This window comes from Nyctereutes procyonoides, unplaced genomic scaffold (genome assembly GCF_905146905.1).
Source record: "Nyctereutes procyonoides isolate TBG_1078 unplaced genomic scaffold, NYPRO_anot_genome, whole genome shotgun sequence".
Taxonomy (NCBI): Eukaryota; Metazoa; Chordata; class Mammalia; order Carnivora; family Canidae; genus Nyctereutes; species Nyctereutes procyonoides.
In genome coordinates this window covers 9,944,869-9,970,401 of record NW_026575120.1, presented here as the reverse complement: position 1 = coordinate 9,970,401, position 25,533 = coordinate 9,944,869, and the positions used below count along the sequence as shown (strand labels likewise).

At 37.5% G+C, this 25,533-nt stretch overlaps 1 long non-coding RNA gene across 2 annotated transcripts in view; it reads left to right on the top strand.

Annotated features, from left to right (window-relative positions):
- The window catches only part of LOC129515813 (uncharacterized), a 204,626-nt gene that overhangs the window by 68,184 nt on the left and 110,909 nt on the right, over nucleotides 1-25,533 (top strand). For both annotated transcript variants that reach the window (XR_008665653.1, XR_008665654.1), the window contains exon 2: nucleotides 13,067-13,151. This is a non-coding gene — a long non-coding RNA (uncharacterized LOC129515813). The remainder of the gene's footprint in view (nucleotides 1-13,066; nucleotides 13,152-25,533) is intronic.

Genomic DNA, 25,533 nt, shown 5'->3' with positions numbered 1-25,533 from the left:
ACATCTCCAGAACTTGGCCTCCATGCACCTCTCTCCTCTGTGATATTTGGTTCTATGACTACTCCCGGGCTTAGCCTTTCTGGATTCCGAACTCTATCTTCTTAACTCAGCCAGACTTCTGGGGTCCACCTGGTTTCCCCTCCTGCACCACAGCCTGGAAACTCTATCCAGGCAGTAAACTGAGGTATCTTGTTTGTTCCCCCTCTCTCAAGGATTATGGTCCTTGTGGCCTGATGTCAATGTCTTAAAACCATTGTTTCAAATATATGTCCAATTTTTAAATTGTTTTATATAGGAAGGTAAACTTAGTTCCTTTTACTTCATTTAGCTTCTTCAGAAGCAGAATATCTTATGTTCTTTTTCAATTCAGTATAATGGGCACAATTCTAATTGTATACTTTACTAATATAATCCTATTTAAACACATCCACTAGATTTTAATTAGATGTCTATGATTCTAAAAATTTTCCAGAAATCAATACATTAGTTGAATTTATTTTCCCTGGGTAGAGGAAAATAACATTTCTTGTGATGCTCTAAGTTTAAGTAATATTCAGCTACTGAGGAAACAGATTTTATTTGAGGACTAATTAATGAAGGAGCAACTTCTCTCCCAGAGCTGTAATTGGGCTCTTCAGTAGTTAATAGGTTCAATTAGTGAGCTGGTTCTTAGATATTGACATTAACTTTCAAACTCAAGCTATACACACACACACACACACACACACACACATACAAAGTGAAAAACAGAATTGTTTCTCCACGTGGATGGAGAACTTTCTAAGCATATAAACAGAGAAAGCATGCACATCACCCAGACTATTTGGTCCAAGTTTCATCTTTACCCTTCTGCAGACCCTACTCAGGATGCTGCTTCTATGTCTTTTTTAACATGTCCTACTATCACATTATTTTTATTCGGTATAGTCCATACTTCAAAGATGGTATAACAAAAGGAGCACCAAAATCAGACAGATATGGAAAGTTTGTTTTGCACTTTATTGACCATGTGGTCAATGCACATTACTTCATCTCCTAATTTCATTCATTATTCATCACCTAGTCTTAGTTTATCTCATCTATAAAATAGAATATTACCTACATCACAGAGTTGTTGAAAGGACTAAACAAGATAACTTTATGCATGTAAAAGCATGCACTAAATTGTTTTATAGAATGTGTGTAAATATTGATGAATTTTCTTCTTTTATACTCTACGTTCTTTTTTTTCTTTTTCACCCTCTGTGTTTTTGAAAAGAACCATCCAAAGAAAATAGTCAAAATAAAGACACATTAACGAGGATCATCTTTGTATTTTGAGGGGCTAAAAATAAGATGTTACTTATAAAGATGCTTTAAATGCATTTTAAACATTATCCACCTTTGATCTCAAAAGCAAATGTCACTCAAATGCAAAGATCAGATAAAATGATCCATAGAAAATGCCAACTCAGAAAGTAAGAAATGCAGCTTTTGAAATGAGCATGCCAACGTCCAAGAAGTCACTTCAGAAACACTGTGGTCTTTAGGAAATTTCTATTCGGGCTTGCATCTAATGCAGGAAGTAATGAGAGGTCATTTGAGTTGTCTGTTAAAGCAGCCAAGAACTTTTATTGCTATTCTCAGAGTACAGCCAAAGACTTAATCCTCATCTGTAAAATAAAGATATTTGATTAGATAACTCCCAGCTGTAAAAATTGTATGATTAGCTAATTATTCATTATAGAGGTCTAGACCTTTAAATTGATCTCACATGAACCAGTTTATGTCAATTTAAGCCTAGTGAAACCAAGCCATAAAAAAAATTTGTCTTGCATTTTATCTTAGCTTTACAAATAATGCACTATAAAATTATTAATTATAATAATTAATAATAATAATCGATAAGGATTTTTATCCTAAAGGTAATTTTAAGGTAGAGGAGCCAATAGTTTCCCCAATATGAACTGTGTTTATGAGGTGTAGATAGCAGGAAGAAGTAAAAAAAGAAGAAAGAAGGCTCAATCTTCTTCCACTACTACTTAGCACCATCTTCTTTCTGCTGGCAATAACAAAAAAATACTTTTTTTGCCCTTTTTGTCAAATAAGAACAAGCCCCTTATCTTTGGGCTGAATTTTTCCAGCACTGAGCATTTCCATCCAATATGTTCCATTAAGGGCAGGAGGAAGGAAGCACAGATAGAGAATCTCTCTTCCAACATCCTAACACCACTTTCAGCATTTCCTCAGTGGCATATGGGATGTGACTTTGTCTTGAATACCTCCAGTAAAAACCTACTGCCAGCCTTGGATACCTGAAAATAATAGAAGGAAAACATTACAGAAAATGTTGCTCCAGCAGTCATTACCTTTCTTTTCTTTTCTCCTCCATTTCTTTCTATAACAAATTAGCAATGTTGCCATTTCTTCTGACTCACTAGTTCTATTTTTTATGGCACTCTATGCATGTTTTAGCACCTGCTATCACTGAAGCCATGCTACACTGAACAGCACCAGCATATTTACAAATTCTTAGAAGTCAAATGGAAACATGACCCCGACTGAAAATCTGCACAATCCTTCCCTATGGGGAAAGGCTCTCACAGTTTTATCTAAATATACAAAGACTACTCCATGACAATCAATCTAATTATGGGCACAGAAGGTAATACAAATTGTATCTATCTCACCATGACTGTTACCTTGTTAACCAACACACTCTTCAATGACAGAAAGGATCCTGCTGAAAGAAAATTGGATAAGAGGAGCCCAATGTTTCTCAAATATTTTAAGTGTGTAATTGAATGTGACCGCATTAACATTACAATCAATCTTTGTATTTAAAACTACTACTTTGTGGAAATTTTTATGACAACAAATTTGCTTGTTGGGATTCACAATCAGTCAATCAATCACTAGCTTTCATTTTACCTTAAACCAAAGGATGACTGCACAGAACTGGGCTACACTCATGGGAAAGTCTGTCAGTTCAAACATGTTTCTACTGGGGACTAAAATATATGATCACATGGAAGAATGCTTAAATGTACACTTCATTCTTCCATTTAGCAAATATTTATCAAGTAACTACTATGTGACAAAATTGGTCTTACTCTGGTGGAGTATTGATCACACTCTGGTGGAAAAAAAAAAACAACAGATAAAATCTCTGCCCAAGCTCCTTTGTAGAGTCTAGTGGGACAGAAAGTATTAGATATACACAAACCCAAATAATAAAAGAATAGACTGCTGTGGAAGAGAACAAGTTTAGTTCTCTATTTGGAATTGCTTTGAGGAGACAAGTCACATAAATTCTCTCTGAGAAAGAAGCATTTAAATCAAAACCCCAAGGAGGAGTTGGATTTAACCAAAAGAAATGTTCAAAGGAAGAATCCAGGAAGAGGAAACATCAACACCATTCAGTAGTGCTTGGAGATTCAAATTTCACCCACAGAATCAACCATCAGGTGAGATAATTACTGTGTTATGTTTCTAAAAATTGGAAATTTCCTGCATGACATCAGGGAGTTGGATCATCCTTGTGTATGGAATCTACAAAGAAATACTCCAGTGATTCTCTTGACTGGGATAAAATTTGACATTTATAATAGCTAAAAATAAACTCTAGCTAGTAAGACTGGACCATATAATTTCACAGAAATTAAAGCAGCAGCTTCTATTTAAGATTATATTGTCAGACGTACAGGTCTTGCCAATAGAATCAGAAAATCTTAGAAAATATCCAATATCTATAGATATTTCAGACTTGTGAAAGGACATCAAGATTGACATGCTTCTTTACGATAAGACCACATTGACATTCAAAATCTCTTTTAAAAATGCTCAGAAAATCTTATAAAGAATGCACTTATAATTCAAATTCTGTGGAGTTACAGCTCAAATTTCTGCAAATACATAAAGATGTCTAAAGCTGTATTATACATAACAATAGAATACTACCTGTCCCTCACTTAAGTTTAATAATTTGTAGACATTAACTTCACTACATTTTTAGAAAAACATTTTCCAAAGGGTATTCCATAGAACACCAGATTTAAAGTATATTAATGGATGTTACTTTAAAAGTGTATAGAAATGCCAAGTTGAAGTAAAAAGGGTTACTGCATAACTCTTTAGCTCTCCTAATATACTAATGATCACTGAAAATATCAAAAAGGGGTTTCACCACGAAGTTTTTGTTAGATAGATCTATCTGAGGAATGCTTTCCCATGGATTATCAATGGAAGTAAGCATTCTGTGGCACAGTTTTTGGAAATGCCACACTAGTGAAAAAGTTCAAGTTGAACTAGTGGAGCATATATTGGGATCATTTTATATGGGGTTTTATAAAATATTAGCACAAAAACTTGCAAGTTTCATTTTTCAAATTTAATAGTTAGAAAAAAATAATTGGTACCATTAAAAACTAATAATGATTATTAATAATATCCTTGCTCCAGCCAAGTTCATGCAGACTTAAATGAGGACATATGAGGCCATTATAGCATGTCATGATGATCTGTGCTACATCTACCTTTGATTTATAACAAAATTCAGTCTTTGTTAGAAGCTATTATACTAGGCCAATTTATTTTCTGCCACTGTAGTTACATGTCACAATGTGTAAAAGGGCACATTGACAGAGATAGCACAACCATGTTTATCAGTCTTGAGTGGGTTTTTTCCAATGTTAGTAGACAAGAACATGTCCAGAGCTTAATACCTACTCTAGAACTCTCTGGCATTGATTTGTCAACCGAACTTTCTAAAATTTTTTTAAAGTTTGAAGATGCTTTTACAATGCCAAATTTTATTAGAGTCAAAACATTTTTTTTTAAAAAAAGGACAAGAATTGAAAAGTCAAAGAAAAATAGCCAACATTTGCAAAGCTATGTGGAATTGATGCTTTTGTATACTGTAAGAGGTGTAAAAAATTGGTACTTTTTAAAAAAAGTAATTTCGATATGCCTTAAGAAGCACTCCATTTTCATGGATATATCTTAAGAAAAAATATAAGAAAGTTTACAAATACTCATCTACAAACGGGCTTGGCACAATGCTGTTTGAAATAGAATATCGGGGACAAGCAAACATGTTGTCTCCTTTTAAAAGTTTTTGCCCGGTGACCTATCTAGAAACATGCACTTACCTTTTACAGGGCTGAACAAAAATCACTACAAGATTGGAAAATTTTTTACACTGGATATAGTGCCACTGTGAAAAATTAGATTTCCATTAAAAGGAAGAGGAGGAGAAATGATGTTGAGTTAGCTGTCTGCCAGTTTCTGCCCCATTGGTCAGAGAAAGTTGTATTTGTGAGCACTGGAGCTGCGCTATGAAGATGGTATTGGAATTAGACATGTGGAGAGAAGGCAGGTATTGAAAGCTTATGGGAGTGCAGAGATGGAGAATCTCATTTTGTATTCAGTGAGAAGACACAATATACATTGAAAAGAATCATTACACCAGTGGTGTGAATGGAGGTGCCATGGAAAGCAGCAGGAAAATCATAGGAAAAGTAGATTGAAGTGTCTCTGTGAGAGGTCTTGGGTACCAAGCTAAGGTTCTTGGATTTTATTCTCAAGATCCAATTGAACTAGTGAAGGGTTTTATGCAAGGAACTAATGTGTTGCATCTGTTACTTAACACAGATTAATTTGGCAGTAAGAAGAATGAATTGGAAGAAGCAGAGGGTGGAGATGGGAAGAGCAGGATATAATTTCTGAATTCAAACTGTGGCAGGAAAAATGGGTAAAGTGGATGGGGATGGGGAGGATTGATCAATTGACACCACAAAATACAGATTTCATTTCAGAACTCATTCATATCATTGCAGAGTCTAAATGTCCAGATATAATCCTGTGCAATATGAACACTTTTACAATCTCAGCAACAAAGGTCTTATGTTCAGCAACAATAAATGCAACTGTGTGTCTGTAGAGGGACCAGATGTTCAGAACTTTAAAAAATATAATGGAAAACCTATAGAAATATGAAAAACTAAAAAATACCTTGATACATCCAGTGTTTCAATTTCTTTTTTTTTTTATTATAAATTAATTTTTATTGGTGTTCAATTTACCAACATACAGAATAACACCCAGTGCTCATCCCGTCAAGTGTACCCCTCAGTGCCCGTCACCCATTCACCCCCACCCCCCGCCCTCCTCCCCCTCCACCACCCCTAGTTCATTTCCCAGAGTTAGAAGTCTTTATGTTCTGTCTCCCTTTCTGATATTTCTCACACATTTCTTCTCCCTTCCCTTATATTCCCTTTCACTATTATTCATATTCCCCAAATGAATGAGAACATACACTGTTTGTCCTTCTCCGGTTACTGTGGCCAAGTTCAAAAAGGGTGTTGCCTGAGTTCTTCTCTGGGATTTTGATGGAATCTTGTCTCACATTTAGATCTTTCATCTATTTTGAGTTTATCTTTGTGTATGGTGCAAGAGAGTGGTCCAGCCTCATTCTTCTGCATGTGGACGTCCAATATTCCCAACACCATTCATCGAAGAGACCGTCCTTCCTCCAGTGGATCGTCCTTCCTCCTTTATCGTATATTAGTTGACCATAAAGTTCAGGGTCCACTTCTGGGTTCTCTGTTCTGTTCCATTGATCTATATGTCTGTTTTTGTGCCAGCACCACACTGTCCCGATGAACACAGCTCCGTAGTACAACCTGAAATCTGGCATTGTGATGCCCCCAGATATGGTTTTCTTTTTTAAAATTCCCCTGGCCGTTTGGGGTCCCTCTGACTCCACACAAATCCCAAAATAATTCGTTCCAAGTCTCCGAAGAAAGTCCATGGTACCTTGATAGGGATTGCACTATACGTGCAAACCGCCCTGGGTAACATTGACATTTTCACAATATTAATTCTGCCAATCCATGAGCATGGAATATTTTTCCATCTCTTTGTGTCTTCCTCAATTTCTTTCAGAAGTGTTCTATAGTTTTTAGGGTATATTTTGAGAACCATTTGAATGGTAAATGGTTCTCCAACCTTTTATTTTCAGGTTGTAGGTGTCCTTCTGTCTAAAATGAGTCTCTTGTAGACAGCAAATAGATGGGTCCTGCTTTTTTATCCATTCTTAAAGGGGAGTTTTAAGAGTCCCCCTTAAAATTTCTTGCAGAGCTGGTTTGGAGGTCACATATTCTTTCAGTTCCTGCCTGTCTTGGAAGCTCTTTATCTCTCCTTCCATTTTGAATGAGAGCCTTGCTGGATAAAGTATTCTTGGTTGCATGTTCTTCTCATTTAGGACCCTGAATATATCCTGCCAGCCCTTTCTGGCCTGCCACGTCTCTGTGGAGAGGTCTGCTGTTACCCTAATATTCCTCCCCATGAAAGTCAGGGACTTCTTGTCTCTTGCTGCTTTAAGGATCTTCTCTTTATCTTTGGAATTTGCAAGCTTCACTATTAGATGTCGAGGTGTTGAACGGTTTTTATTGATTTTAGGGGGGGATCTCTCTATTTCCTGGATCTGAATGCCTGTTTCCCTTCCCAGATTGGGAAAGTTTTCAGCTAGGATTTGTTCAAATACATATTCTGGTCCTCTGTCCCTTTCGGCGCCCTCGGGAACCCCAATTAAACGTAGGTTTTTCTTCCTTAGACTGTCATTTATTTGCCTTAATCTGTCTTCATGGTCCCTTAATTGATTGTCTCTTTTTTCCTCAGTTTCCCTCTTTGCCATCAACTTGTCTTCTATGTCACTCACTCGTTCTTCCACCTCGTTAACCCTCGTCGTTAGGACTTCTAGTTTGGATTGCATCTCATTCAGTTGATTTTTAATTTCTGCCTGATTGGATCTAAATTCTGCAGTCATGAAGTCTCGTGAGTCCTTAATGCTTTTTTCTAGAGCCACCAGTAGCTGTATAATGGTGCTTCTGAATTGGCTTTCTGACATTGAAGTGTAATCCAGATTTTGTAACTCTGTGGGAAAGAGGGCTGTTTCTGATTCTTTCTTTTGAAGTGAGGTTTTCCTTCTAGTCATTTTGCTCAGTGCAGAGTGGCCAGAAACAAGTTGTATTGGAACACGGGGGAGTATCACTGGTCCCTCCAGCTGGTCTTCTGGGGGAGGGGCCTGCTGTGCTGATTTTCAGGTGTTAGCACTTGGGGGAGCTGCTCTGCCCCTGCCTGCTGCAGGGCTCAGCGGGGGTTGTTTACCCCGTGGGGCCCCAGGAGGATCAGCCGCAGTTGCTATGGCAACTCTGGAAGCCTGGATTCAGCCTCCGCAGGAACTACGGGGCTCGGGGCTCTCGGCTCTCCGTCCGCAGGGCCTGGAGGCTCCGGGGCGGGGCCGCTGATCTGCTCAGCTCGGGGCAGGAGCGTCCTCGCTGTCCTGGGCCCTCCCGGCCTCTGCCTGTCCCGGGGGAGGCCGGATCCTGGGCTGTGTCCCGGCGCCCTGTGCTCCGGGGCCTGCGCTGGTGGATTCGCGCTCCCGCCCCGCAGCCCCCTCCGCGGAGCCGCAGCCCGAGCCCCTCCGAGCTGCTCTGGTCGGTCCCGCCGTGCGCGCTGCAGCCCTTAGGGAGCTCGGCGCACTCTCCCGGGGCGCAGGTGTCTGTTAGTGTCCCCGGGAGCCCGAGGGCATCCCCGCCCTCCTGGGTCCTGCTCCAACTCCCTGCGAGCCCCTTTCCGCCCGCCCGGGAAGGTTGGTGCAGCTCCTGCTCCTCCGGGACGGGGCTCTCCTGTCCTGGGGACACTCGCCCCGGCCTCAGCCCGGCTCCTCGCGGGGCCCCTCCCCCTCGGAGGCCTTTTGTTCCTTTATTTCTTTTTCCCCGTCTTCCTACCTGATAGAAGCGCGGACTCTTCTCACTGTAGCATTCCAGCTGGTCTCTCTTTACATCTCAGGCCGAATTTGTAGATTTTCAGGATGGTTTGAAGGTCATCTAGGTAATTTGGTGGGGACAGGTGATTTGGGGACCCTGCTCTTCCGCCATCTTGCCCCTCCCCCAGTGTTTCAATTTCTATATGATGCATTTTAATTTTATTCTAGACTCTATTGCACAAAACCCAAACTTAATAAGCCATATATTTGCTACTTTGAGACTAAGCTTAATGTGAAATTTGGAGAAGTTACTAAATTGTTAGAAAGCAGAAATTTCACTGTGACTTTTTTCAGTTAAGACTATCTGACATTGATTTGATTTGATTTCTAAAAAAAAAAAAAAAAAAAAAATGCATTGAAATCCATGACAGACATGTTATTTGTGGAGAGTTTAATAACATAAAGAAGCAAGAAAATCTGAGTCTGTGGAAATAATTCATTTGACCTCTACTGTTCTTCCATGTACCTCCAAAGCACTACTCCACTATTTTTTTTCTCTTAAATTGTGACACCTGATACTGAAATAATGTAGTCTTATAGTTCAAAACACAAAAATCAGTCAGGCACTAAGGTTATTGCAATTTTTAGCTTATTTGCTAACATTTTCCTTCTGCTCCATGTTTATTTTTTCTTCTTTTGCTGCCCCTGACTCAATTTCAAGAGATCCTGTATTTTTTTTTCTCTTTCAAGCTTACCAACAAGGGTAAGACCTGTTCTGAAGTTCAAGAGAGGGTACTGAATGGATATGACAATGCATTTGCTGAAAATATAAGACATGTGCTTAAAAATGATTATTACCTGCTTTTATCAAGCTTCCAGAACTCCTAAGTTCACACCTTCAATTCCAAGTAGTTAGATAGTAAAATTGATGTGAAAGAGTGAGAAACTAGATAATTTCCTTAGAGAGAAAAATCCTTTTGCTAATAATTAAATTCTCTCCACGATGCATACCTTTCTTAGCATTTCCAGCATTAATGTTGCTTCATGACATTTTAACTATGTAATAATCTCCACATTATAAGAATATGCTCAGAGTTTAAATCAATCCTTAACAATTAACAAGATTTTATTGAGCACTCACTATGTGCCTCTCACTGTGCTGGCCACAGTTAGGCCACAGAGATATTTAAGACATCTCCCTCTACTAGAGGGGATTAAGGCCTAGTTAGAGAGATTGATAAAATGAATGCTGAAAAATAAGTTGAGAACATTTACAGATGATTTGTAATGTGTTAAAGAAGAATAATGGCAATCACTACCCTTCAGTGGGTGCTTGTTGTGTCCCAGTCCTCCACTTAGGCACTTTAATGTATTGTTTGGGATTCTAGTTCCAAGGGCCATAAGAACTCAGAGAAAGTGAGATAAGTATAGGCAAGAATGGTTTGAAAAGAGGATGAGGGAGTGAGTTGCATTTAAGAGAAAGACTTGGACCTAGAAAGGTACAGAAGATGGGGAAGGCAGTCTTGACAGGATTGTCCGAGGAGCTTCCTGATAGAACCTGGGGCTTCAGAGTACTAAGCAGTAGGGAATGCGAAATATCCCCAAGTGTTTATGCCTCTCTCTTCATGTGCTTTGTCATGTGATTTGCAGTTGGTCTCATCAAGAGATAAGGTCTACTTTCTAAACTTTGAATACTTGTGACTTGCCTTGTGACTTGTTCGCTCTCATTTGGACCCTTGCCTGTTGCTATGGGGACAAGCCTGTGCCAATCCCACGGATCATGAGAGACCGTGTGGAGCAGAGCTGAATCAGCCAAGCTTCAGTCATCCTACACCAGCCAGCTCCATGCTGACCTGCCAGCTGGCTGCAGGTTCAGGAGTGAGCTCAGCCACAATAGCAATGATAGCTATTGAATATAAATAAGCAATTGAACTGAGAGTAAGGCCTTAGTTAAAAAGGAAAAAGAAAAAAATCCCCTTTGGTATATGTTCTTTACAGGCCTGCAGAACACCAAACTCCCATTTATTTTTTCTTGCTTCACTTCTTTGTTCTTTCTCAGTTTCCTTTGCTGGTTCTTCCTCCTAACGCTGGAGTGGCCATACCTAGTCCTGTGCCTTCCTTCCAGTAGCTTATTAGTTTCATCTGGCCACTCAGTTCTTAATTCCATGTATGTGTCTTCAACTCCAAATGCTAGATCTTTAGCCGAGATCTGTCTCACAAAATCCTATCAATTGCCTGCTTGTCATTTCCACTCAGAAGTCTAGGGAGCATCCTAGAATCAGGATATTCAAATCTGAGTTCCTGATCTTTCCTCCCATCCCTAGTCTACCATAGCCTTTCTCACATCAGTTTGTCAAGAATGTGTTCCTTCTACCCTACAGTGCAGGGATAGTTTTATCACTGAGGTTTTCCCAGCTCATAGAGCAGTGCTTGTCCAAATAGCCCTCTGTTAAATAGATGAATATCAGTTAAATAGATGAATGCATGACGATGTGATAGATATCAATGTTTTGGAAAAGGGACAAGAAAACCCAACCATCACAGGTATATTAGGTCTCAAGTCCTAATTGTTCTACTTGGTGGCATGATACTTTGGACAAGTTGTTTAACATGTCTGTGGTTCATTTCTCCCTCTATGAAATGGGGATAAATGACTACCTACTTCACTGGGCTATTATAAGGGCTCAAAGAGTAAATTTACATAAAGTAATTAGAGTAACACCTAGCACATTATAAATAATAAGTAGTACATTTTATTATCAACAGTACTGATCTCATAGATTTGATGTAAGCGTTGGGTGAAATAATCTGTGTAAAGTTCTTAGCACAGTACTGCTTAGTTGATGTTAGTCAATGATCTAGTTTCTATGTTTACAGAATAGTTGTTTTTCTTCCCCAGAATGCTGTTGAAAATAGCATACCACATTTAGTGTACATGTGTCTTTAAAATAGTCTTTCCTTTGTAGAAATCCATAATACGCCCCACCTCCACACTATTTATTGATTTAGGTAAGGTCTCCTTTTCAAGAACCTTCCTGGTTAATGGGTGTTGACCACTTTTCCTCTTTCCCTAATGTACTATCCCATGAGTATCACTTTTCTAACTAGCTACCATTAGTTTCTCTACTGAAAGGGTTGTGAGTGTTTAACTGCAGAAGTTAACACTGACCAGGAAAGACCCTGCACTTAATATGTTCTTTAAAAAGAGATTGGTAGTATTCTTTCATTATGGATTAGTCTTTTAAATCCTAGAAATTAGCTTAGATGGATAAAGGCAGAATAATTGGCATTTTCTTAGTGACTTTTACTTATTCTGTTTACTAAGCACAGTGGTTTCCAATACATATTTGCTATCAGGTCTAATCCTGAGAGAAAAGGAAGGCCCTTATTATGCTGCTAAGATTCATTACTTCAGACATTATGCTGAGAGAGAGCAGAGAAGGCACTTGGAGGGAATTGCTTTTCTATAGGTCATTGGAACATCTGATTATTGTTCTTTGTTTCATTGATCAGTATGGACTCTATCTTTGCAGATATGAACAATTACTAAATTCAGTGAAAAAAGATTAAAACCTCCACCAAGAACTAGAAAGATGATAAAAGAAGATCTCATTTTGCTATTCCTGGGAAGTTTCCCACTAACTGAATTGGTAGCTTTTCACTCATGCCCCTCCCCAAGTCTCCTGTGTGTTCTTTCTTCCCAGAAGAACTGAGTCTATGATATTTCAATTCCAGAAAATGATTTGTTATGCTAGCATGATATTTACTACCATTGCTTGATATTTAAGACACTCATTTTCCCAATCCCCTCATCAGAGTAGACAGTGCTGATAACCTTTCTAGAGGGCCTGTGTCACCATACACTGTACTGAATTCACAAATATGATCTCAATTTTTAAGTCAAGGTGAATGGTAAATGTTAGAAATCCATTATGCAGATATAAGTGCTAGTTGGTTAAAAGTGTCATTACATGAACAGACCAGAATTCATCAAATTTCACTGCTGAAGGAAGTTTAAGAGTTCTCCTTCCGTCAACTCTAACACCTTTGCTAATGTCTATATTGAAACCACCACTAAAATCAGACGTGTGGTGTGTGTGGTGTGTGTGTGTGTTGCAGGGAATATCCCAAGAAAAAAAGTCCAACCTCTTCATATATATGACAATTGTTAGTATATGAATGTAGACTTTAACCAGTTTCTTTTTTCAGAAATGAAAACCCAATTCTATTAAAAACAGGTACATAATTCACTGTGTGAAAAAAGCATTGAACTAACCAGAAGACTTGGGTTAACAAACTGTTTTTTTCACTTACCAGGTATGTGACCTGAGGCAAGTCACCACATCTCCCTGGGATTCATGCTAGAATAGTATCAATTAGGATAATTGAGAATCCATCTCAGGTAAAAAAAAATTACCACTCTGATTTCTCTATAACACTAGGACTTTTTGGTTCATAAACTTCTTCCAGTGGCCACTGCAGGCAACTAACTTGCCTCTGCAAGAAAAGATTTTGGGGAAATTTTTGCTAGATAGATAATCAATCCTGGAATAGAAATTTAATATGTTGATATTAGGCTGTTAAGCGTAAGTTTATATTTGCCACAATTATACTCATTCAAATGAAATACCCAGATTTTTTCTGCATTTGGCTATTAGTAGAAAGATGAAATATGGCAAGACAATTCAGATCAATGCCCTTTTCCTGAAATGGACCTTGCTTGGAGTCAGTGTACATCCAACTGGAGATAAATTGCTTTCTACTGCCTCCTCTCTCATCCTTTCTGCACGATGATTGTAAATGTTCAGAATGAAAAAATAAATAAATAAATAAATGTTCAGAATGATGACCTCTAGTTACTGCAAGATGTCCAGGCACCAAAAAAGTAAATCAAATAAACTATGCTTAAAATACTCCACCTATTAAGAAAGGGAAGTATTGAGCATCATAACAAACATGTTCAAAGGCACGTTTTATTTTATTTTTTTAAAAGATTTTATTTATTTATTCATGACAGACACAGAGGGAGAGGCAGAGACACAAGGCAGAAGGAGAAGCAGGCTCCATGCAGGGAGCCTGTCGTGGGACTCGATCCTGGTTCTCCAGGATCACACCCTGGACTGAAGGCAGCACTAAACCGCTGAGCCACCCAGGCTGCCCCTAACGGCATGTTTTAAAAAAAGATTACTTACTAAAGCAATAAACCCACAAATATTTATTGAACATGAATTTTTCTAGGTATTTCAAAGTTTGAGATATGGTTTTATTCTCAACATGTTTCTTTTTTTGTAAAAAAGCAATGTCAGAGTCGGAAAGAAAACTAATTAATAATGTTTATGGTTGCTGTGGTGAACTGACACTCATCATGTGTCATAAATTACTTCTAGTGTGATTTTCTATGCTACAGAATATAGAAGGTTAAAAACTACATTTCCTAGACTCTTTTCTTTTTTTTAATTTTTTTTATTTTATTTTTTTAATAAATTAATTTTTATTGGTGTTCAATTTACCAACATACAGAATAACACCCAGTGCTCATCCCGTCAAGTGTCCCCCTCAGTGCCCGTCACCCATTCACCCCCACCCCCCGCCCTCCTCCCCTTCCACCACCCCTAGTTCGTTTCCCAGAGTTAGGAGTCTTTATGTTCTGTGTCCCTTTCTGATATTTCCTACACATTTCTTCTCCCTTCCCTTATATTCCCTTTCACTATTATTCATATTCCCCAAATGAATGAGAACATACACTTTTTGTCTTTCTCCGATTGACTTACTTCACTCAGCATAATACCCTCCAGTTCCATCCACGTTGAAGCAAATGGTGGGTATTTGTCGTTTCTAATGGCTGAGGAATATTCCATTGTATACATAGACCACATCTTCTTTATCCATTCACTCTTTTCAAACTGGAGTGCTGGAGGCAAATTTGATTCTTACAATAAGAGGTATTACATGAGATTTGGAAGCCAGAAATTAGATAGTCGTCTCCTCATCACTGCCAGCTAGAAGCCAGGTTGTGGAGATGGGTTTTTCTGTAGCCACCTTGCAGTGTCCAGTCACTAATTTTGTGGGTCTGGAAAGACAGTTCAGGAGGTAGCATCATCTGCCAAAAATCTGAATTCCTGTTCTACAAATGGGTAATAAGTCTCATTCCCTTGGTTCCCTGTGCTGTGAACAGTGCAACAGATTTTCCTCTCATGGGCCAGTGAGGAGGTCTTGTTGGAGGTCCTCCTGGATACTTAGCCTAAAGCCTATCCTGCCTACCCTTGGAAAAATTCTGTGAGCACCAAATCTCTGCTTCTAAACCCCTTTCTACTTAAAATATCTAGAATAATTCCTGCTTGCAGCTGACTGACAAATATTTATAGACCAGTGATGCGGCAGCAGTTCAGAGAGGAGACTAAACAATGAAGATAAGATTATAAAGTAGGGTTTGATGGACGAGGCTGCATTTAAAAGGCTAGGTTAATGAAATTCTGATGATACTTCAAAATGTTTGGGTAAGATTTAAGTGTAGATTCATACGTGCACATTATATATGCAGTTGATTTGGGTTTTACATCAGACCGTCGATTAGAAGACCATGGAAGAAAAGAAAAAAAAAAAAAGATCATGGAAGATCCTGAGAGCCACTGCTTTTGGACGCTTTGTTTTACTAACTTTGATTTAAAGAGATTCTTAATTTTCTAGGCTCCAATGAGATTATCTCCAAAAGAGCAGTTTCTGTTGGTTTAGCCCCAGACCTCTATAGTAAATTTTGAATGATCAAAATGTGTTCCAGATAGTTTACGGATAATGTCAAGCCAGCAAAAGCCAGAAAACTATAGACTTAAGGATAAAAATTCTCCAGAGCCTGACCCCTTGTGCCAAAGTGCTATAAGTATTGAAGTTTGGTCTTGTGGCTTTAAGGCCACAAATCACAAAAGGTCAAGTTAGGAAGCTATGCTGGGGGGATTCTAGAAATTATGTTCAAATCAACAGAAACCTCCATCAGAATGGGAAGCTCCAGTGTGCTGCTTTCATCTTTTTCTGACCAAGGGGACTTTTCCCTGGCTGCTCAAATGTTCTACTTTTCTTAACTTCTCACTCCCTCCTACTTGATGAAATCAATGCATTACAGTAAATAAATGGTCAGATCTTAAGCCTTTTCTGTGACCTTCTCTGAACCTTCACCACACCTCTGTAGTGAAAAGAAGCCCAGGTCTGGGCTGGTCTCATGCATTGGTAGCTTTTATGATTGGCAGGGGAAGGAATAAGAGGGCTCAATTCCTTATTGTATCACCCCACCCATAGCCATACTAGATCTTCTTAGAAAAAGTCACTCGGAGCTTTTTTCCCCATTAAATACAGATTGACTTCCAGATAGTGAATGCTTTGTATTGTTATCACTTATACTCTGGACTGAATCCAAAACATAATTTTAGGTTTTTTGAGACTTAAGAGAGAGCATAAGGCACTAGATACTTACAGATTGAGAGACTGAAGGTATACCTGTAGGATGGGTGAGCATATTGAAGAGGCTGGGCTTCTTAAAACACAAAGAAACAAAAAACTTTCTAAGTTTAAGGAACTTAGATTGGCTCACTCAGCAATATGTTTTAGTATTTGTTTGCTTTGTCTTGTTTCTGATAAAAGGAATTTCCAATTATTGAAGAATAACCCATTATTTAATCTCTCCAGAAATTCAAGGAACATTCTTTTTTGTATCCTTCTTGCTACAGATCAATCTTGAGTAAATGAAATTTTGGCTATCCTAGCGAGGAGGACAATGAGAGTCTCTGTAGGAAGAGAAAATTCAAGTTCAAAAAATGGAAAAGAAGGAAAGAACAAAGGGCATCATAAAGATGAACATACAGAATGAGGCTACATAGCTAAATAAAGAAAAAGGAAAGGATTTTGAACTATAGTCTTTCCTAATCTTAAAAAACTTATGGTAGCAAACTTGTTTTTTAAGAGTTGTATTGTTTTAAAAGAATTTTCCTACAATATTTGGTGTAATAAACTTACTGTAAGTGACAAACAGTATGTGTTTGTTGCTTAGTCACTTATAAGTCTTTCCCTATTCAAAGATTTTTATGTTAGAAATTTAGATTTCTAAAGCTAATTAGATTTGGCAGAGAGAAGGCTTATCATATTGGAAATATTAAAGGTAATGCTGATTTTTGTGTGGTGTACGGGGATTTGTTGAGGTGAAATATAAGTACCAGGAAATCCCCAAGATCACCACTTGCAGGGCAGAAATATTTCATGTTTGTTAAATTAAGAAATGGCATTTGACATTGGGTTCTTCCTCCTTAACTCACAAGCTGCTGAGTTAACTCAAATCTGTACTAATTGGGGGTTTTGTTTGGCTCAAAATTATAGGCTTTACAAAAAAAGGCACAAATGTCCATATATTACACGCCATTCCTAATTATAAAATACAAATGACAGTACTGAATTGGCTCAGTTTCCCAATCCAGATATCACATGTGGTATTCAGTACAATAAAGACAAAATGTATTGAAGGTACTGGAAATATAAAACTCTCATTTGTCAAATATATTTCATACATTTCATCTTTGAGTTTCATATCATAGGTTTGTATGATATGAAACAAAGCCAATTTCATATTTATTCCATGTGACTAGAATGTGACCTCTTCTGAACCTTGAAGACCTTTGGGATTTTGTGACATTGAAAATTGTAGCATTGGCAGAGACATTTTATTCTTTTAATACAGCTCCTTTCTAGAGAGCTTATTAAGCTCAATGAGCTTGCCTCTGCTAGAACCATGGACTAGGAACTCAGAAGAAGTCCGCTGCTCTTTGGAAAAGGCATGAAAGGGGACTTTTATCTTCCTTCTGAAGGAAGATTTAGTCACCCACACACAACACCAGATATCCTAACCCTACTTACCTGGTATCAAGAATTCTCTACTATTGTGTTGTTAAAATGGACAACATGAGGAGAACATATCAGAATCAACAGGAGGCCAATATATTTTCAGGATTCCATGTCTTGGTCTATTCTGCGTTATATGGGCTAAAATAGAGATGGGAAAGGATTTTACTAACTGACAGTTATTCACTTGGGTGTCTATACCTCATCTTTCTCCAGAAAAAAATATTAAGTTGCTGTCAAGAATACAAAACACATCTAGTCCAGTCTCCTCGTTTTACACACATGAGGAAACTTGGACATAAGAATGCTCAAATGACTAGTCCAAGGTTCCTCAGCCCCCTAGTAACAAAGACAAAACCAGATTCCACACAACCTCTGTCCTATATTCCCTGCATTTCTATCTTACACTATTTCGTTCAGTTCCCAAATTTTCTATATAAAAATGAAGCTTGAATTTTCAACTCAGGCTTTGTGTTTGACATAGTCTCAGCCTTCTCAGGGACCTTGTTCAGTTCAATTGTTTGTTTGCTTGCCTGTATCATCTTTGATTATTAGACATCTGTCCTCCACTTGAATTATTACAATGTCAGAGAATGCTTATTTTTCTGAGATAGGCCACTCCATTACTGAGCAGCGCTACTTCTGTGAAGAATTCTGTTTTATTTTGAGCAAATATGCCAACCTATAATTTCCATCATTTGGCCAATGTTTGTTTCCCGATAAAAGGAAAATGGCGCACTTCCCTACCCCAGCACAATAGAAGAGCAGATCTTCTCCCTGGAGTCTCGGTACTTGAATCTTTGAAATTTAATAAGGCATTTCCATCCCAGAGAGCATTCCAAAAGTAGTCTCAAACCTAAGACATCTCTTCTGTTCCTGTGAGATTGACAGTTGCCATGGGAATGGGGAGGGGGTGCTGTCCTCAGGCACTCCATGATTTCATCCCAGTACAGCTCCTGCTGGGATGCAAGTGCCTGCTAAGATTTTTATAGAGGTCGATCTACAGGGCCTAACAGAGGAAGTGCTAGGTCCCTCTGCACCAGAGCAAGGGAACATGATTTATTTAGTGCTTATTGAGTGGCTCTAACATCCCTGCCTTGCCTCCCTCACAGAATAACACAGAAATTCTGATTTTATTATAACTCCAAGTCTCTTGATTTCAGTCAGAATTCTTGGGTGGATTTCAATAGTTTATAATTAAAAGAAGAGAGTAGTCCAATGAACCTTTAGCAGATCAAGTACCCATAGGTCCAAGTGGATGCATCTAAAGTGCAGGTCAGACTCCAAATTTATGTTTTTAGTTTTTCTGTGCTGTAAACAAAGCTGCTCAAACTGGCTTTAACAGGATCTTCAGTGTGACTCACTCAGTGTTGAGAATTTCAGCTGAGAATACAGTTAGTGCAGTACGCTATTTTGCAAACTAATAAGAAACCTGACTCTGTCTTTGGAGGGAGACACCATCCAGAAGACAACTCGGCCATTTTGCACATAAATAGGAGACTGACAGCCTAATTCAGGCAGCCAGGAGCCACCTAATGTGAAATCCAAGGCTGGATTTTGTATTGATCTTGGAGTGGGGCAGGGAAGAACATTCCTTATAGTGAAAGCCCCATCTCCAGAGACTATGAACCACTCCAGGGAAGACTCAGACCCATCCATCACCATTATTTTGTCAGGAAATAGGAAAATTGAACCTATGTTAAGTCCTTAAATAGGTTTAGCAATATCTTTGCTAGTTTATAGGCAGAACATTAGCTTGCATCACCAAAATCAACGTCTTGCCTAGGTATGCTTGATTATATAGATGTGGTCAGGAGATAGACCATTTCTAAGACACCTCCCAAATACATTCTTATATAAAAAAGCATCATCTTCCAGAGTGGCAGTACTTGGTAGCTCTGGTAATTTCCTGGAAATTTCAGAGCGCCCAGTAAAAAGTCATTTTTCTTAAATAATAGGGATATTTGTCATTGCAGGCCAGAAATTACCTGAAAACTAATGTCACCAGCCAGTTCCTCATTGTTAGGCAGTTGCAGGATGTCTGTGATGTGTATGTCATATTATGGGTAAGGCGTTTCGAATTTATTAGGAATTGTTTAAAATATAAAGATATATATAGTACAATGAAAAAAAATTTAAAATACAGTGAAATCTCATGATCCATTATTCAACATAAGAAATAAAAAATGATGCATAAATTTGAAGCCTGTCTATATTACCTCCAATCTCATCTCCCCAGACCACTGTAAGTAATCTCTGTCCTAAATCACATGCTTTTCATTCTCAAGTATTTCTTTGAGGAAATTAGTGTATACTATTGACTTGAAGGTTTATAAACTTTATGTAGGGTTTTTCGCACATCTTTTTCTGTAATTTGCTTTTTCCACTCAACATTATATTTGAAGTTTCATACACATTGATAAATATAGCTTCAGTCCATTCATTTTAATTTCTTATTAGTACTTCATTTATTTTTCCATTCTCCTATCAACAGACATGTAGTTGATTTTTATTTTGTTTAAAGAATGTCTAGTTTCAACTTTTTAAGATACTGTCAAATTGTTCTTAAAAGTGCTTATACTGGGACGCCTGGGTGGCTCAGCAGTTGAGCATCTGTCTTTGGCTCAAGGCGTCATCCTGGAGTTCTGGGATCGAGTCCCACACAGGGCTCCCTGCATGGAGCCTGCATCTCCCTCTGCCTGTGTCTCTGCCACTCTGTGTCTCTCATGAATAAATAAATAAAATATTTTTAAAAAAAGTTCTTATATTAATATATATTTAGATGGGAAATGTTTTAGAGTTCTTATTGTTTTATATCCTTACTAATATTTGCTATTTGTTAACCTATTAAAAATTTTGTCAGTCTAATGTTATCTTATTATGGTTTTAAAACCTGTTTCTCTGATATCTAGTGAGGTTAAGCATATTATTGGTAAGGTTTACATCTTTTATACTAAGTTTTCTTTCCTTATTTCATTCTCCATTTCTTACATTAAATATTGCCTTCTTTTTCTCTGTTTCTTTTTTTTTCTTTCACATACACCCACATCCACAATTATATACACACACACACACATACACACACACACATGCACACACCAATACTTTCTATTGGTATGTATGTTCTGCAAAGCAGAAAAACATAGATGTATTCTCAATTCTTAACATAAGGTCTGGTGCAAATTAGGTGCTTCATAAACATATTCCAAATTAATGAATTTATGTTGTTTTTCAACTTCAAATTCAATGCATGTCCTGATGACAGAAATTAACAACTAATTAGTCTTTCTGACTATAGTGACTTTCTGCTTACTCATCTATCCTGTACACCAGGATGTTCCTGAAATACAACATTCATTTTGCCACTTCTATGTTTAAAAATCTTCCATGGCTCCCTGTTGCTAAGCAAAACAGGGTCAAACTCTCATGTAGGCAGTTAAGGCCTTTCCTCAAATGAAGCCCCTTTATCAACTCCATTTTATTTCTCATTATGACTCCAACCTGAGCCCTCTGCTCCAAGAAAGTTGGTCCCCTTCTTCTCATGAGATAGCTGAATGACTATAAAGATTATCTTTAGAATCTCCAGAATTTTGTGCATGTGAAAAATGTTGTACATTTTTTATTGGCTTGTAAGAACTTTGAAGAGCAGAGTCTCTATCTTCCACACCTGGAACACAGTAGGAATAACTGTTGGTTTTTAGGTGAATGGATTGTTTTCTTGGTTTCCTGAGGTGAACTGAACATATAGCATAAAACAAGAACTCAGCTCTGCTACAAAATTGATTAAATGAATGTCAAACCTATCGTGATTAACATTATAATTTCCATGATGGAAACATACTATAAGTGGGTTCCAGGCACTGTACTGGTTAATATTTCCCTGTATACAAGAAAAAAATTATTGACAGGTCTCTGTCCAGAAGGGATTTAGAGCATGAAAGGGGAAAAATTAAATATTATAACATCTACCTCTACCCCTGCTTCTACTTACACATCTACAGTATGTGTTCTACAAGCACAGTTGTGGAAAAACTTACTGGGCTACTTAGACACTAGCAAATGACCAGAAAACATGATCTTCAAAATGGCACCTGGAAGTCATTCTTCTACCTTACAAGGATCATCTATTTTATTTCAGAAAGTGATAAGCTCCCTAAGAAATAAGGCTCAGAAAGGACTAATGGCAAATAGCTGAGAACATTCCTTCCCTTCCTTCTTATATCAACAACCTCAGAACACTGTAAGGCAGTAAAGGTCACTGATATCAGAAAGTTCATAAAGATCTGAAGTCAGTGCAGGATCTAGAGTCCAATCTATTTTTTTCCCTTTATTTTCTATTGGCAAGTACCCAACATATCCTTCTTACACTTAAAAGCAGATGCTCTATACTGAGGGAAAGAATAATGAAATCAGCAGGTCAACAAAATCACATTTTGTTATACCCACTAACATAAAGAAGAAATGAAGGAATTACAGTACACACTCTCCCAAGTATATCTAGCTTTAATGTCCTATGTCTCAATGATTCTAAAGTTAGAAGTGACTTTGGTGTACTTTGTATTTATTGGCGGACATGTTTATTGACAGATCCTGTCTTTAAGGGTTTCTGCATATGTACTTCAAATTTTGAAAGCATAAGTACAAGTTATTCTCAAAATTTAGGTAGTAGCTGAAAGCACACAAAAAAATCACTTTTAGTAACCACCCTGAATAATTGGTAGAATTTCAAAGTTTCTAATAATTTCAAAGTAAAGCACTTGGGTTTTCCTGTAGCCTGTACTTAAAACCAAGAACTTCCAGCAAATGACTGTTCAGAAGGTAAAATCCAAGGGGAGAATAAACATCTCCTTACTGTAAAACTGTCTTTCCAGTTAGCTTACATTCTGTTCAAAAGTCTGAACTACTAATTGGGCTGATTATAAATCAAAATCCTGAATGTGGTTAAAATTGAAAAGACAAGGAATAGCAGGAGTGTTGGCAAGGATGTGGAGAAAAAGGAACTTCAATGCATTGTTGGTGGGAATGCAAACTAGTGTAGTCACTGCAGAAAATAGTATGGAGCTTCTTAAGAAAAATTAAAATTAGGACTACCATATGATTCAAAAATTCTACTATTGAGTATTTACTCAAAAACAACATAAACACTAATGCAAAAAAAGATGTATGCACCCCATGTTTATTGCAGCATTATTTTTTTAACATTTTTAAAATTTATTTATTCATGAGAGAAAGGCAGAGACAGAAGCAGGCTCCGTGCAGGGAGCCTGATGTGGGACTCAATCCTGAGTCTCCAGGATCAAACCCTGGGCTGACGGCAGGCTCCAAACCGCTGAGCCACCCAGATTGCCCAACATTATTTACACTAGTCAAGATATGGTAACAACCTAAGTGTCTATCAGTAGGTGAAGGGATATAGAAGACACACACACACACACACACACACACACACAAATATTATGCATCCATTAAAAAAGAATGGGCTCTTGCCATCTGTGACAACACAGATGACATAGAGGATATTATGCTAAGTGAAATAAGTCGGATTGAGAAAGACATATACTGTGATTTCGCTCATATGTGGATTCTAAAAAAAAAAAGAATAAATAAATAAATAAAAAGCAGAATCAGACCTATAAATGTAGAGAACAAACATGTTTGCCAGAGGGAAGGAGGATGCAAGATAAGCAAAATGGGCAAAGGGGAGTGGGAGACACAGGCTTCCAGTCATGGAATAAATAAGATAAGGGAGTAAAAGGCACAGAATAGAGAATCTAGTCAATGGTATTGTAATAGCATTGTATGGTGATAGATGGTTGCTATACTTGTGGACATAGAGTAATGTATAGAGAAGTTGAATTACTATATTGTACATCTGAAACTAACATAGCATTGTGTGTCAACTATACTCAAAAAAATTTTTTTAATTCAAATGATTCCTCTAAATCCACTTATGTAATTTCATTTCTATTTTTAAATTTTCTTTCACATATTTGGAGGGCACTTGCATTCTTGCTAATTACATATTTCAATTAATATTGTTTCTATATAAGGTATGCCTAGTTTTACTAAGAATATAATAAAATACGTGGTAAAAATGCGGAATGTCCTAGACAAATGCTGTATGGAAAGGGAAATCTTCATTGTCAGTTGTTATTGAAAATATTATTAAGTAATCTTAAAAGACCTGAGATTCTGAGGGAATGAAATAGAGAAGTAATTTATTTTGATTTATAATGGATATAGGAATAAAGACCAGTTGTTTTCTGGAAAGCACAAGCATAGATAAGGTATAAAGTATGTATGAAGTTCATTAAGTGTTTTAAACACACAGAGGTTTACTCTTCTAAATAAAAGACGGTTGGTATGGAGACCTCAAGAAATTATCTGAAACCAAAATACCTCTTGCATCTGCTCTGCCACTGTAGGCTTCACCTATCAACTTTACACCCCAGACCTCCCAAAGGAAGAAAGAGGGAAGGGGAAGAAAGACCTACGTCTACACTAAGTTGATTCCCTTTAAAGAGACTTCTCAGCTGTCCCACACAATAATTCTGCTCTCACCTCATTGACCAGAATTCAGTGTCATAATTGCTAAAGGAGGCTGTGAGATGCAATGCTTGAGCTGATCATGGTAAGCTGTGAAATAAAATTGGGATTTTGTTAATAAAGAAGTGGTAGACACTTGATACTGTGTAGGTGACTAACAGTCTCAGCTTTGATAACCAAAAGGAGAAATAAGCAAATGGAGCATTAGGAAGGAAGAAGCAGTGCATGAGATTGGACGATGACTTTTCACAGATCACAAATTTATGTGGCTGCTGGGTCATTGAGACTTGTAGGGTCATTTATAGTACTATGTTGAGTAGCTGAATATTAAGGGAAAAAATGAAAGAATTTATAATATCAGTAGTTTTCAGACTTTTTCTCAGCAAGAGGATTCTTTTTTCTCACATAATTTCATGCAAATTCCCAGATAAGAATAATGAAAAGGAGAATTTAGCAATTGAAATGAGAATCGTGAGCTGGTAGTTCCATACCTTGGTTTTCCTTTTGTTCTCCAATATGACCTCTGAGATACCTAACAGCCTGAGGTATGACAGCGTGAAATCCTTGGGTCTTGCTTTTTGACCTGAACATTTTAGGGTTTGATTATTAATACCAGAAAAGGGGTTCTGTAGGCCTATTGTCCATAAACCTTTGTCTCTCCCTTCTAATATCTACTAACAAAGAATTTGGAGAGAAAATTTCTATTTTATTTCTTATATGAGAAGAAAATCAGATTTTTATTTTTTTAATTTCTATTTGAAGAGAAAATAAAATAAATAGAATTCTTATTTTTAAAAATTTCTATTTGAGGAGAAAACATGGGGAGCCTTCTACTATCTGACGCCTTTTTGCATAAAACTTAAAATCTGGCCCTGTTCAAAGGTCTTCTTTGGAATTCTTTGCAAGTATAGATGTACACATCATATATACTTTGATACTTACTAGACTAGATAAGTAGCTAAATTTGATGCATATGTTGTTAGGGTTTTTTTCACCCTAATAATGTTTCCCTCCATAAAGTGTTAACTTCTAACCACCACAAAAGCATATTCCAGATAATCTATGTCCTATAACACCTGATTTCTATACATTTCTTAGTTAATGGCTGGATTCTATCCAAAGGTGAATATTAAAAGGAGAAGTTTGACTGTATTCCATGTAGTCAATTTAATATGGTCATGGAGAATGGGAAGATGTTTTCCTACAGGAATATTAGTGAAAGTGTTGGAGTTTAAATTTCATGTGTGGCTTTTCCTTTATGAGGATTAGCTGCTGTGCAAGTCTGAAAAAAATGCTAGGGAGAAGTAAAATTATAGATAGAGATAGTGTAAAACCAAGGGTGGCTTTTGAGTCACACT